This window comes from Scyliorhinus torazame, chromosome 13 (assembly GCF_047496885.1).
Source record: "Scyliorhinus torazame isolate Kashiwa2021f chromosome 13, sScyTor2.1, whole genome shotgun sequence".
Taxonomy (NCBI): Eukaryota; Metazoa; Chordata; class Chondrichthyes; order Carcharhiniformes; family Scyliorhinidae; genus Scyliorhinus; species Scyliorhinus torazame.
The window spans coordinates 84,343,242-84,357,753 of NC_092719.1; the positions used below are offsets into that span (position 1 = coordinate 84,343,242).

Sequence of the window (14,512 nt, forward strand, 5' to 3'; positions counted from 1 at the left end):
CTGCCTTGTTTACTTCAATTATCTTATTCATTTATAATTAGGTAAAGGTAATGTCCCAGATGACAATAGGCTGCTTTCACCTTTGAGGGAGGAGAGCTGACTGGTGGTGGTTTAGCCTGAGGATCACCACACCTCAGGCGAGGGGCAAGGTTGAGAAGGTGGGGCCTTCATGAAATTATCTCATAATTAAATGTTGTGGTTTGCTATTTCAGTAAGACATTTGTAGAAGCTTGTAAAGTTTAATGGCAAACATTTATTAAAACTATATTTATAAATACAGCACTGTGAAACCAGTTCACATTTAACTTAACGTTTATCTTTATCAGCGGAATAATTACATTTTGTGTAATAATCTCAACTTTTACAAATTTCTTGCGATAAAATATATTTTTTCACATTATCGCAATGGTTCTGTCCATTTGTAAAGGGGAGGGAAGTGGGGGAAGGGGAGGGAAGCGGGGGGAAGGGGAGGGGAGGTGAGAGTGGAAAAGGGGAGAGGGGGGAAGGAGAGAGAGGGAGGTAGTGAGATGAAGAGGGAGGGAGGATTCAGACATATGAATTGTTAATTTTATAAGCTCAAAGTTCGAAAGCAGCAGTGTCCTGGCACACATCTCCTCTGACATCATTTTGGGATGTCCTTTCCCTGTACATTGACTTGCTGCAATACCTGTCAGACAGATAGTTCACATTAGCTTGCAGAAGGCTTGCATATGTCAACTAAGGCATTAAACTTTGTCAAAGCCTTTGAAGTAATCACTGAGGCTTGTAAGGGTAAACATTACATCAGGGAGCCTCTTAAACAACACAGCTTAAAATACGTTGCAAATTCAAATGTACTTTGAATCAGCTGGGAGGACAGGTGTGCTAACATTAGTGTCCTTGTAGGAGTCAATAGCACTAATATCAAGGCCATGATCAACTGAAATCAACTCCTCTGGGCCTCCCATAAGCTTAGGATGTCAGAGTCCCCACTGCCAAAGCAATGTTCTTCACCCAGCTCAAGGAAGGATCCTGAACATCAGGAGGACAAAGGAAGCTCTGCAAAGACACCTTGTAGGCTTACCTGAAGAAATGGAACATAGACTTCAATGCGTGGGAGACCTTTGCTCAGAAGAGACCTACTTGGAGGAATCTCCTGATTGAAGGAACACCATTCTTTGAGAACACCCAACATCAAAAAGAGGCCTGGAAAAGGAGCCTGAGAAAGGAATACTCACGACTTAGCGTCCAAGGACCAATGCCACCTTCTGGAAACTCGTGCCAAGTGAGTGATTGAAGATGTGGCTCTAGGATCGGACGCATGAACCACACAAGGACCCACAGAACCTGTGACCAGTAACACAGAGTATCTTAGATGGACAATCATTCATTAGTGAATGATCACCACATTCTATCTATTAAAATTTCTTTAATGGAATTAACATCCTTGTGACAAACCAAAGTTTAAAAAAATCTTTCTTTCACCTTCTGTGACTCCACCTCACTTTATACAGTAAAGTTCCTTCAGCCTCATGACAAACCAAAGTTTAAAATGTAAAGACATCTTCCTTTCACTTTATTTGCATTTTAAACATATTTACAAACGCGAAACACTAATAATATAAAACATTAACCTGCCAAACAAATGGCTCCCAATGTCTCCTGCCTCTGTTCTATGATCCTGGACCAAGAAATAAAAGTGCAAATAAAAAGGTGTAAAAACTTACCTAACATCAGAGCATGTCAACCAAGTTAGTGCTGTCCCTTTCATTTGCATTCAGCTGGTTCAGCACAGCGCTTCATTCAATCTGAGTTTGAATGACGTGAGCTTCCAGCACGCATGCCTGTGCGTCCACACTTCCAGGGTGTCATGCTGCGCATATGCAGCGGACGAATGACTTAAGTTGGGGATCTGAGACTGTCATGGGAGTGTCCCTTTTAAGAAAGGTTTTTGTCTTATCACATGGCTTCAGTGATGTCATTTTGTGGGTGAAGCTGAGCTGTGAGGTATTTTTTTGAGTTTTTCTTACTTTCACTTTGACTGCTGGGGACTACAGACAGAGAAAATAAGAGGGTTGGAGAATCGCTGGGGGGCGGCCATATTCTCCGGCCGCCAAAGATTCACGCCGACGGGCCCCGGGGCTGCTCCAATTCTCCAGGCATGATGGGCCCAAGACCCGCCGATGTGACCATGGGTCACGCCTCCGTAAATCAAACAACCTTTTTAATGGCGTCAACTAGTCGTGCTGGTTGACGCCAGCCAGCGCAGAGGTAGGGGTCGTCATGGGGCGGCCGCCGGAGAAGTGACGGCACGGCCGTAGGTTGGGGGGGGGTAGCGGGTGCCGGTGGAGGGTGCGTGCTGGTGATCGTGGTCGGGGGTGGGAGTGAGTGCCGGGGGTGGGGTAGGGTGACTTCCGCGGGGGGAGGGTGAGTGCCGGGGAGGGGGGGGGGGGCTGGGGGGGGAGTGCCGGGGAGGAGGAGTGCCGGGAGGAGTGCCGGGTAGTGTGAGTGCCGGGTAGGGTGAGTGCCGAGGAGGGTGAGTGCCGAGGAGGGTGAGTGCCGAGGAGGGTGAGCGCTGGAGAAGGTGAGCGCCAGGGAGGGGGGGGGGGCTTGCCTGGTCAGGTGCCAGGTGGCAACAGTCGCGACCATGCGGCCCATGGCACCTGGCTGCGGAGGGGGGTATGTACAATGATGATATGTTGTCTATCCCCCACCCCCTGCAGACCATAATGTTTGGGCATCACCCAGCGATGTTGGCCGCCGTGGCGGGAGCCGCTATTCCACATGTTGCCCAGGGATGCGGCGGAGGCTGCCGCAGAGGAGCATGCTGCAGAGAGGCAGGTGGCAGCCGCCCAGGCTGGAGGGCTGCCCGCCCGACTGGACGAGGAGTAGGAGGAGGAGGTGGTGGTGCCACAGCGATGGAGATGCCCGATGAGGCCCCGTGTGTACCGGCGCCGCATGTAGTACCAGGACCTCACGGACCGGGCATGCAGGAGGCGACTCAGGATGAGCCGGGAAACTGTTGCCCATATCTGCCATCTCATGGTACACCGGGCATCGCGTGGCACTGCGGGAGGACACCCTCTCTCGGTGGCCGTCAAAGTAACGGTGGCCCTGAACTTCTACGCGATGGGGTCATTCCAGTCGCCGAGTGGGGACCTGTCCGGCATCTCGCAGGCATCGTTGCACCGGTGCATCCGTGCAGTGACAGACACCCTGGATGCCATCACGGAGCGCTACATCCAGTTCCCTGTGGACGGGTCCAGCCAGGATGCCCAGGCAGTGGGCTTCACTGCAGCGGCCAGGATGCCAATGGTCCAGGGGGCGATTGATGGGATGCATGTCGCCGTGTGGCCACCAGCTGATAACACAGCTGTGTTCACGAATAGGAAGGGGACCTATTCCATGAACATTCAGGTCGCCTGCGACCACCGCATGAGGATCCTGCCCGTCTGCGCCCGGTACCCGGGTAGTGTACATGATTCGTTCATATTGGCGCAATCATTCATCCCTGCAATGTTCGAGGGATGAGGGGCTTGTTGCTGGGCGACAAGGGTTACCCTTTGAGGTCGTGGCTGATGACGCCTCTACGGAGGCCACAGACTGACGCGCAGAACCGCTACAATGATGCCCATGCAGCGACCAGGGGTGTGATCGGGAGGTGCTTTGGGTTGCTGAAGATGCGCTTCAGGTGCCTGGACCGCTCTGGAGGGGCCCTACAGTACCTGTCAGATAGGGTCGGCCGCATCGTTGTGGTCCGCTGCGTCCTGCACAACATAGCCCAGCAGAGGGGCGTTATACTGGAGGTAGAGGAGGGGGAGGGGGAGGAGCAACACGGCGAAGGGCAGACCTCCCCAGATGAGAAGGATGGGGGCAATGTACAGGACAGATGGGCTGGACTTGGACAGGAGGCTGCCCACCATTACCGGCTGGGCCAGCTGGCACGGGACGGGTTGATAGCCGCCCGGTTCACAGACTAGGGGTGTGTGGGAATCGCCGGGTATGGGCACAGACAGCACAGTATGGCACCAGCCTACCACACTCACCCCACCCACCCACCACCAACCACCCTCACCCCACCCACCCACCACCAACCACCCTCACCCCACCCACCCACCACCAACCAACCACCCTCACATCACCCGCATGCACACCATCCCTCCATTGCACATCCACCTGTGGCACACTGGGCCGGGCTCACACGGTCGCCGGTGGAAGAGTGTCTATTGCAGGCCATGGAGGATGATGACAACCGGCTCTGCGATGAGCTCTGTGCTCTACATCATTAGACAATGCCTGACTCATGGCCACCGTACCACCCGCCACCCGGACCGTCCCTGCATGCGGCCTTGACACTGCAGCGCACGGTCCCGTCGCCTGCCCAGGGGGATGGGGAGCGGGGAGGGGGCACACTCAGCTGAGGCCGACGTCCTATCACCCCTCACACACACACTGGCATTCACCTCAAGCCAGACCCCCACACGCATAGCACAGAGCACAGAGGCAGCTTCCGTAGGTGTGAAAGTGATTTTAATGACAAACAGTTCATACACGTGCCCTAGCCCCTATAACTAATCTGTGCCCTGCACCCGTGCCAAATTACTCAGTGTCTAATTTTTTTGGCCTTACGGGCCCCATGACTACGTCTAGATGGTTCCCCAGACGGTACAGCAGAACTGGAGGTGGACTCCTGTGATTCCTGCCCTGTGACTAGGGACCCCTTTGGCGGCTGTTTCCTGGGGCGGCCCGGCCTGGATGGGCCAGTCGCGGCTCGGGCGACTGGGATGGCGAGCTGCCAGCCTGTCCTGCCCGTTGCCCACCAGATGCATCCGGGACGGAAGTGGGGGGGGGGGGGGAGTCCGAGGTGTTGTGGTGTTCCATGACCTCCCCTGCAGGGGGACCTGCAATGGGCCCCAGCACCTCCTCCTCCCTCGGGGTGCCCGTGGCCCCCGGGCCACTCCATGGGTCGGGTGTGCAAACGGCATCCGATGCACCCGGCACCTGGCGCTGCCAGTCCTGCAGGTCCTGTTGGTATCAACAAGGGTCTGCAAGTTTGCTGCCATGGAGCTCAGGGAGTTGGCCATCCCTGGGCGATGCCTCGGAGGGGCGCGGGGATCTGACCCCGGGGGGTGGTCCCACGGTGGCCTGGCCCGCGATCAGGGCCCACCGACTGCGGGCGGGCCTGTGCCATGGGGGCACTCCTTCCTTCCTGTAGGGCTCTGCCATGGCCGACATGGAGAAGAGAACCCCTGCGCAAGCGCCAATACACACTGGCGGTTCCACGCAAGTGCGAGATCACGCCGGCTCTTTGGCGCATGCGCAAACTCACGCAATCCTTTCGCCACTGGCTGGCGCGGCGCCAACCCCTCCGGCATTGACGCCGGAGGGGTTCGAGCCGGCTTTCCCGCAGGCATGGGGACTTCGTCCCTTGAAAGGAGAATCCCGCCCTTAGTTTGCTTTCCAGAAGGGTTTAAACCTGCTGGTGAGACAGGGTCAGAATCTCAGGGAAAGCCAGTTTTATTCAAGTGAGAATGCGGAGTACTGGGCCACGCCCTTGAAAAGGGGTTTATGGGGTTTTGTTTTTGAATTGGAACAGTTAAGGGGGAATTAATTAAGTGTTATACATAGATTACTGTAGCTGTGGGGTATCTTTATGTTTGTAATTGATAAAAATTCTTGCTGTGTGTTTATACAAATGTTAACTAAGTTCTTAGAATAAAGCTTGTTTTGATTAAAGTGTCTGGGAAGACTGTTGAATCACACCTGAAGAGAAGGCTCTTGTGCTCATCCTAGCCAAATTCAACATCAGGGGCGTCATTCTCCGACCCCCCGCCGGGTCGGAAAATGGCCGTTGGCCGCCGTGAATCCCGCCCCCGCCCCCGCCGAAGTCTCCGAAGGGAGAAAAGTCGGCGGGGCGTTAATGGCGCCGCTGCCGCGGAGAATGTCACGGGTCTGCGCAAGGCAGCCGATTTTCGGCCTGCCGATATTCTCCCTTCCGGATGGGCCGAAGTCCCGTCGACGTGATGACCGTTCACGTCGACGTGAATCAAACCTCCTTTTCATCGGCGTGACCCGGTGCTCCAGGCTAACGCCGACCAGCGAGGAGGTGAGTGACGGCCTGGGGGGTTGGCTCTGGGCAGGAAATGGCGTGGCCGCAGACTGATTGCGTGAGGAGAGGTGTGTCTCGGCTTGTGTGTGTGTGCGGCGGGGGCGGGGGGGGGGTGGGGGTGGTTAGAGTAGGCTGGGCTCCGGGGGAGTGCCGGGAGGGGGTCCGTGCCGGGGTGGAGGTTGGGGAGGGGGTCCGTGCCGGGGTGGAGGCTGGGGAGGGGGTCCGTGCCGGGGTGGAGGTTGGGGGTTGGGGAGGGGGTCCGTGCCGGGGTGGAGGTTGGGGAGGGGGTCCGTGCCGGGGTGGAGGTTGGGGGGGGGTCCGTGCTGGGGTGAAGGTTGGGGGTTGGGGAGGGGGTCCGTGCAGGGGTGGAGGTTGGGGGGGGGGTCCGTGCTGGGGTGGAGGTTGGGGGTTGGGGAGGGGGTCCGTGCCGGGGTGGAGGTTGGGGGGGGGTCCGTGCTGGGGTGGAGGTTGGGGAGGGGGTCCGTGCCGGGGTGGAGGTTGGGGGGGGGTCCGTGCTGGGGTGGAGGTTGGGGAGGGGGTCCGTGCCGGGGTGGAGGTTGGGGAGGGGGTCCGTGCCGGGGTGGAGGTTGGGGGGGGTCCGTGCTGGGGTGGAGGTTGGGGAGGGGGTCCGTGCCGGGGTGGAGGTTGGGGAGGGGGTCCGTGCCGGGGTAGAGGTTGGGGGGGGGTCCGTGCTGGGGTGGAGGTTGGGGTGGGGGTCCGTGCCGGGGTGGAGGTTGGGGGGGGGTCCGTGCTGGGGTGGAGGTTGGGGAGGGGGTCCGTGCCGGGGTGGAGGTTGGGGAGGGGGTCCGTGCCGGGGTGGAGGTTGGGGGGGGGTCCGTGCTGGGGTGGAGGTTGGGGGTTGGGGAGGGGGTCCGTGCCGGGGTGGGTGATGGGAGGGCAAATGAGTTGGTCCACCTGGCCAGGTGCCAGCCTCCAACAGTTGGACCCATGCGGTCCATGCCACCTGGCTGGGGGGAGGAGGGGATATGGGCAATGATGACATGTCGTCGTTCCCCTCCCCCCCACCAGGCCGTCATGTTTTCAGACCATCCAGCGATGTTGGCCGCCGTGGTGGCAGCCGCTCATGTCTATGTTGCCCTGGATGAGGAGGAGGAGGAGGAGGAGCGTGCCAGAGAGGCGGCGCAGGCTGCCGCAGAGGGGCAGGCGGCAGCCGGCCAGGCTGGAGGGACACCTGACCGACAGGACGAGGAGGGGGAGGAGGACGTCGTGGCCCCACGGCAACGGAGGCACCCGAGGGCGCCCCGTGTGTACCGGCCCCGGCAGTCATACCAGGACCTCACGGACCGGGAATGCAGGAGGAGACTCCGGATGAGCCGGGAAACCGTGGCACACATCTGCCACCTGCTGGCACACCTGTCACCGCGTGGCACTGGCGGGGGACACCCTCTCCCCGTGTCCGTCAAGGTTACGGTGGCCCTGAACTTTTATGCAACGGGGTCATTCCAGGCACCGAGTGGGGACCTGTCCGGCATATCGCAGACATCGGTGCATCGGTGCATCCGGGCAGTGACAGATGCCCTTTATGCCATGGCGCACCGCTACATCCGCTTCCCCGTGGACCGGGCCAGCTAAGATGCCCGGGCCGTGGGCTTCTCTGCCATTGCCGGGTTCCCCATGGTCCAGGGCGCGATCGATGGGATGCACGTCGCCGTGCGGCCACCTGCAGAGAACAGGGCCGTGTTCACTAATAGGAAGGGGACCTATTCAATGAACGTACAGGTGGTCTGCGACCACCGCATGATGATCCTGCACGTCTGCGCCCGTCACCCAGGCAGTGTACACGACTCATTCGTGTTGTCGCGGTCAGCCATCCCCGGCATGTACGAGGGACGCCATCCCCGGCTGAGGGGCTGGTTGCTGGGCGACAGGGGCTACCCATTGCGATCGTGGCTGATGACGCCTATACGGAGGCCACGCAATGAGGCGGAGAACCGCTACAATGATGCCCATGTAGCGACAAGGGGAGTGATCGAGAGGTGCTTTGGCGTGCTGAAGATGCGTTTCAGGTGCCTGGACCTCTCTGGGGGCGCCCTCCAGTATCGGTCAGATAGGGTCGGCCGCATCATTGTGGTGTGCTGCGTCCTGCACAACATAGCCCAGCAGAGGGGCGATGTGCCGCAGGCAGAGGAGGGCGGAGTGGAGGAGCAGCAGGAAGAGGCCCAGTCCTCCCCAGATGAGGGGGATGGGGGCAATGGTCAGGGCAGACGGGGTAGACACAGGCGGGTGGCTGTCCACCGTTACCGGCTGGCCCAGCAGGCACGGGACAGACTGATAGACGCCCGCTTCACTGACTAGATGGGCGTGGGAATCGGGTAGTATGGCCACAGACCGCACACCATGACAACAGCCGACCACCCACACCCCCCACCCATCCACCCACCCAGCACCCTCACCCCCCTCCCTAACCCCACACACCCCACCCGCATGCACACCAGCCCCCCACCCCCAATTGCCGATCCACCGGCGGCACAACGGGCCGGGCTCACCCAGTTGCGGGTGGACGCGTGTCTATCGCAGGCCATGGAGGATGATGACAACCCGCCTCCGATGAGCTCCTGGCTCTACATCGTTGGACTATGTCTGACCCATGGCCACAGTACCACCATCCACCCGGACCATCCCTGCATGCGGCTGTGACACTGCAGCACACGGTCCCGTCCTCTGCCCGGGGGATGTTGATGGCGGCCCAGGGGGAAGGGGGCAGACTCACCTGGGGCTGAGGTAAGACCACCCGTCACACACACACTTGCGCTCAACGTACATGACACGCCCGCACACTTTGGACAGAGCACAAAGGCAGCTTCGGTAGGTGTAACATTGACTTTAATAACCAAAGGAGTTCATGCACGTGCCCTAGCCCCTAAAACTCATCTGTGCCCTGCACCCGTGCCAACTTACTCAGTGTCTAATTGTTTGGCCTTACGGGCCCTTTGACTACGTCTACGTGGTTCCCCAGACGGTACAGCAGAACTGGAGGTGGACTCCTGTGATTCCTGCCCTCTGACACCGGATCCCTTTGGCGGCCGTTTCCTGAGGCGTCCTGGCCTAGATGGGCCAGGCTGCGGCCCGGGCGACTGGGATGGCGAGCTGCCAGCCTGTCCTGCCCGTTGCCCACCCGATGCACCTGGGACGGAAGGGGGGGAGTCCGAGGTGTCGCGGTGTACCGGGACCTCCCCTACAGAGGGAGCCGGGACGGACCACGCCACCTCCTCCTCCCTCGGGGTGCCCGATGGCCCCCAGGCCTCTACATGGGTGGGGGATGCGAACGGACTGGCCATCCGACGCGCCCCCGACATCTGGCGCTGCCAGTCCTGGAGGCCCGTGCTGGTATCGACAGGAGTCTGCAGGTTTGCAGCCATGGAGCCCAGGGGGTTGTCGAACCCTGTCTGCGACAGTGCGATGCCAGCTCGCACACGGCCACTGGCGCCGATGCCCTCAGCGATGGCCTGCTGAGACTGGGCCATGGCCTGCAGAGACTGGGCTATGGCCTGCTGAGACTGGGCCATGGCCTGCTGAGACTGGGCCATGGCCTGCTGAGACTGGGCTATGGCGTTGAGCGCCTCTGCCATCTGGCGCTGGCACTGGCTCATGGCCTCCTGTGAGAGGGCAGCCATTTCCTGGGCCACAGACGCCGCCTGCATGGAAGGCCCCAGGCCTCGCAAACCGTTCCCCATGTCTGACACCATCGCACCCATTGCCTCCACCGCGGACGCCACCCGTGCGGTGTCAGCCTGGGTGGCACGCATGACCGGGACCACTCCCAGCTCCTGGACGCGGGTGGACTCCTCCACCTGCGACCGCAGCCGCCGCAAGCCACCCGTCACCCTATTCGCTCGTCTCCGTGTCGGTGGTTGCATCGGATCTATGTGTGGGTGTGGTAACTGCAGGAACCCGGGATCCATCTGGGCGGCAGATGTTCGCTTGGCCTGGGCTGCCCTCCGACCGCCCAGTCCCTCTGCTGCTCCTACCTCCACCTGCTGTACCGGGACGGCTGTGTTGTGCGCACCAGTGAGTGTACCAGATGCCTCATCACTAAAGTGCCCAACCGTGGTGAGTGTTTCTGCGATGGTGGAGGGTGTTCGTGACAGCAGTGGCGTTGTGTCGTGCTCTTCGTCCCACTCTGAGTCCATGGCACTTTGGGGTGGGGGTTCGTCTCCACCCATCCACTCTGAGTCACTGTCCGGTATTTCGTCTTCCCGGGTAGGGGTGTCCTGGGTAGTGCTGTCCCGGGTAGTGCTGTCCCGGGTAGTGCTGTCCCGGGTAGGGGTGTCCTGGGTAGTGGTGTCCCGGGTAGGGGTGTCCTGGATAGTGGTGTCCTGGGTAGTGGTGTCCTGGCTCGGATGTGACGGGGGCCTGTGGCTGCCCCCCTCATCGCTGGGTGGTCGCTCCCGCACGTGACGGGGGTGTCGTCTCCCTGTTGCTCCAGGTCTCTCCGTCTCCCGTGGTGTGCGAGGGGCATCCTGCGGGCGTCGCATGCTGGAGGGTGCGGGTCTCTCCGTCTCCCATGGTCTCCGAGGGGCATCCTGCGGGCGTCGCATGCTGGAGGGTGCGGGTCTCTCCGTCTCCTGTGGTCTCCGAGGGGCATCCTGCGGGCGGTCTGCATCTGCGGGGATGGGTGCCTGGACGTTTGGTCCTGCGATACACAATGAAGCATGCATGGTAAGACATCAGGCAGTGATCAGGTGATACGGGGGAGGGGGATATAGGGGAGGGGGGATATGGGGACGGGCTGTTGGTGGCTCACTTGCTCGTGGGGCCCCGACCTCTGCATCAGCAACCTCCCGGTCCTCAGGTCCGCCAGCCAGTTCCAGGGCCCTTTCCTCGTGTACGGTCAGTGGCCTCTCATCAGCGGGCCCTCCTCCAGTCCTCACATGCTCCCTATTATTGTGTGCGCGCTTCTCCTGTGGGGGGGGGGTGGTGGCAGGGGTAAAAGGCAACAGTGTTAGGCAGGTATATGAATGCACGCCATCGGTTGCGCGTGCATTGCAGAGGTTAAGGTTAGGGCTGGATTCACTTGGGGATATGGGGGATATGGGGGAGGGGGGATATAGGGGAGGGGGGATATGGGGTAGGGGGGATATGGGGGAGGGGGGATATGGGGATATGGGGGAGGGGGGATATGGGGGATATGGGGGAGGGGGGATATGGGGGATATGGGGGAGGGGGGATATGGGGAGGGGGGGATATGGGGGAGGGGGATATGGGGGAGGGGGGATATGGGGGATATGGGGGAGGGGGATATGGGGGAGGGGGGATATGGGGGAGGGGGGATATGGGGGATATGGGGGAGGGGGGATATGGGGGAGGGGGGATATGGGGAGGGGGGATATGGGGGAGGGGGGATATGGGGGATGGGGGATATGGGGGATATGGGGGAGGGGGAGATATGGGGGAGGGGGGATATGGGGGAGGGGGGATATGGGGGAGGGGGGATATGGGGAGGGGGGATATGGGGGAGGGGGGATATGGGGGCGGGAGTATATGGGGGAGGGGGGATATGGGGGAGGGGGGATATGGGGGATATGGGGGAGGGGGGATATGGGGGAGGGGGATATGGGGGAGGGGGGATATGGGGGATATGGGGGAGGGGGGATATGGGGGAGGCTCACCCTGCCTGCTCTGACGAGGTCGTTCACCTTCTTGTGGCACTGGGTGCCTGTCCGTGGTGTTAGGGCCACAGCGGTGACGGCCTCTGCCACCTCCCTCCACAGACGCCGGCTGTGGCGTGGGGCAACTCTGCGGCCGTGCCCGGGATACAGGGCGTCCCTCCTCTGCTCCACCGCGCCCAGGAGCGCCTCCACATCGCGTGACTCGAACCTCGGGGCTGAGCGACGGCCAGCCATCAAGTCGGGTGTTGCGGTCGGGTGTTCCGGTCGGGTGGGGGGGAGCTGCGCGGCCTTATGAGCCGTCACGCCGTGCAGCGCGTATGACGCTGCACGGCGTGAACCACTGCGCAAGCGCGGATCCCGTTACGTCGCTGCTAGCCCATTTCGGGCCGCAGACTATCGGCCCATTTTTATGACGTGACGCAAGTGGGATTTGCGCCGTTTTTTGCGCCGATCGGCGGAGTTTCCGCCGATAACGGACAATTTCGCCCCAAGGCTGTAGGTCAGGTGGACTTCATAATATACTTTGGAGTTTCTAAGCCCTGACTCATAACAAGAGGAAGTTGTGGGCCAATATATTTTGGAACCAACCATGGAACATGCTATTTTAGTTCTGGTAATGTATAATGATACAAGATTAATTAATAACCTCATAGTAAAGAATCCTCTGGACAAGAGTGCTCATTGTATGACAGAGGGGGCGATTCTCCCAAAAGGGAACAAAGACCCCTTGTGAGTGAGTTTACCTGTATGTTTCCCAGCACTCGCAGTGTCGGCAAACACATGACTATTCAATGCAACTCGCATTGAATAAGGAGCCTGAACGGGGAACGCGCGGCTGAGGCCGCACAAAGCCCCGTTTTTTTACAGTGGAGAGCTCCGCTCGCCAGAATTCCTATTATAGCGAGAAATCAGGACGCCAGACCGCCGAAAATAGACCATCTCAATCTCAATCCACTTGAAATACTAATGGCACACCTACTTTCATACATGTTTGTGAGAAAATACTTTTTTTTTTTAAATACCAATGGCACAGAAGCATTTACCCTACAGTGTTATTCCTTGAGAGGGCGATCTCTTGACACTGCTTTACAGAACAAGTCTGTCTCTGGTCCGAACCTCTGCAGAAACTCTGGCTGGATGTCTTCAAAAGCTGTTTTCAACTGGCTTGTTTCAGCTCCCCCTTGTCCTCAGACTAGTTTGCATTGCTTTAAATACAGTTAATCACTTTTAACTAAACTACAGGGAGACCAAATTGCCTTACTTGGTCCCAGGTTCAACCAGAATCAGAACTGAAACGGAAAATGCTTTCTCAAAAAAACCTGATGCCTTAGTTCCACCCAGCAATGACATGATCTCACCAAGCGGAAAACTAATTAACTCCCCAGGGATTCCCCTTAATCAAAATTGCATTAGCCCAAGCTTTTACAAAAGTTAATTTTGGCTCACGTTCCTAAAGGCTTTATTGTCTTTCAAACCAAGATCTTTTAAAAACATGGCCGCAGCAGTCAAACACAATCTAACCCAAGCTTTTAACTCTTACTTCACCAAATAATTACAATACAATGGCCGGGATCCTCCCTTCTGGGGACTACGTACCCACACCGGCGTGAAAACCGGCGCCAATGACTCTGATGTCAATGGCCCTCCAAGGTGAGGAATTCTCACCTTTCTAGGGGGTTAGATTGACGCCGGTGGGGTTGGTGCACACTCCCGCCGGCGTCGAAGGGATGGCGCGAGTTTGCGCAGGCGTGGAACGGCCGCCGTGATTCTGCGCATGCACGGACCGGCCGGCAAACTCTCGCGGATGCGCGGGGGGTTCTCTTCTCTGCGCTGGCCTCTGAGCAATATGACGGAGCACTACAGGGGCCCAGCGCGGAAGGAAGAAATGCCCCCATGGAACAAGCCCGCCCGCAGATCGGTGGGCCCCGATCGCGGGCCAGGCCACCGTTGGGGGGAGGGTGCCCCCAGGGTTGGATCCCTCCACGCTCCCCCCCACCCCCGAGGGCCGCCCCGCATAACAGGTCCCGCCGGTGCGTGAGGTGAGTGATTCACGCCGGCGGGACTGGCCAAAAATGGACGGCCGCTCCGCCCATCAGGGTCCGGAGAATCGCTGGGGGGCCGCTGTCAATGGCCCCCGACCGGCGTGGCGGCTATCCCTCCCCCTGGGATTCTCCGACCTGGCGGGGGTCAAAAAATCCCGCCCATCGTATCTAAAATTACGCCTATTTTAGTTCTGTTTTTTCCAGTCTGCATCATTGTAATCAAATATTCTAATATTACTACTCCAATTTTGTTACAATGCCAATAAATTTGTTCATCCATCTCACTGTTCAGAGCTCTATAAGAATTCCCAGCAATGTAACAGCACCCCTTCTGTTCCTCAACTCAAACCAAACCAAATCAGTCCTAACATCAGCTGGTATATACTTTATATTTAGAGTGCAATACCGTCTTTGAAAAATACTGCCATGCCTCCTCATCTGTTTCATTCATTTTCATTTTGGAATATGTAATAACCAGTGGTAGATGTGAGTGATCGCTGCTCTTCATCCTGAGAGTCCGTGCCTAATGTGCAGTAAAGGCTCTTGAACTCCCATTACCATTTAATGCTCACTTGAGCTTTGATTGACAGTGGGCGGGGCGTTCACCTGCCCTTGGAAGGACGTCCGGACTGTGAGAGCTGTCGGTCAATTAGTGGTACTGCAGCGCTCTGCCTGGGGCTATATCCTGGGACCGTTAAAAAGGTTATTCCTGGGGTTCCAGGACTGGGAGGGTAGGGGACACACGGGGGGGT

General features: G+C 58.6%; 1 long non-coding RNA gene across 1 annotated transcript in view; it reads right to left on the bottom strand.

Annotated features, from left to right (window-relative positions):
* Positions 1-520: 520 nt before the first annotated feature.
* Positions 521-14,512, bottom strand: part of LOC140387715 (uncharacterized) — a 37,970-nt gene continuing 23,978 nt past the window's right edge. Inside the window, exons 2-3 of the long non-coding RNA XR_011933969.1 lie at positions 1,218-1,326; positions 521-667 (exon numbers count right to left, since the gene is read on the bottom strand). This is a non-coding gene — a long non-coding RNA (uncharacterized lncRNA). The remainder of the gene's footprint in view (positions 668-1,217; positions 1,327-14,512) is intronic.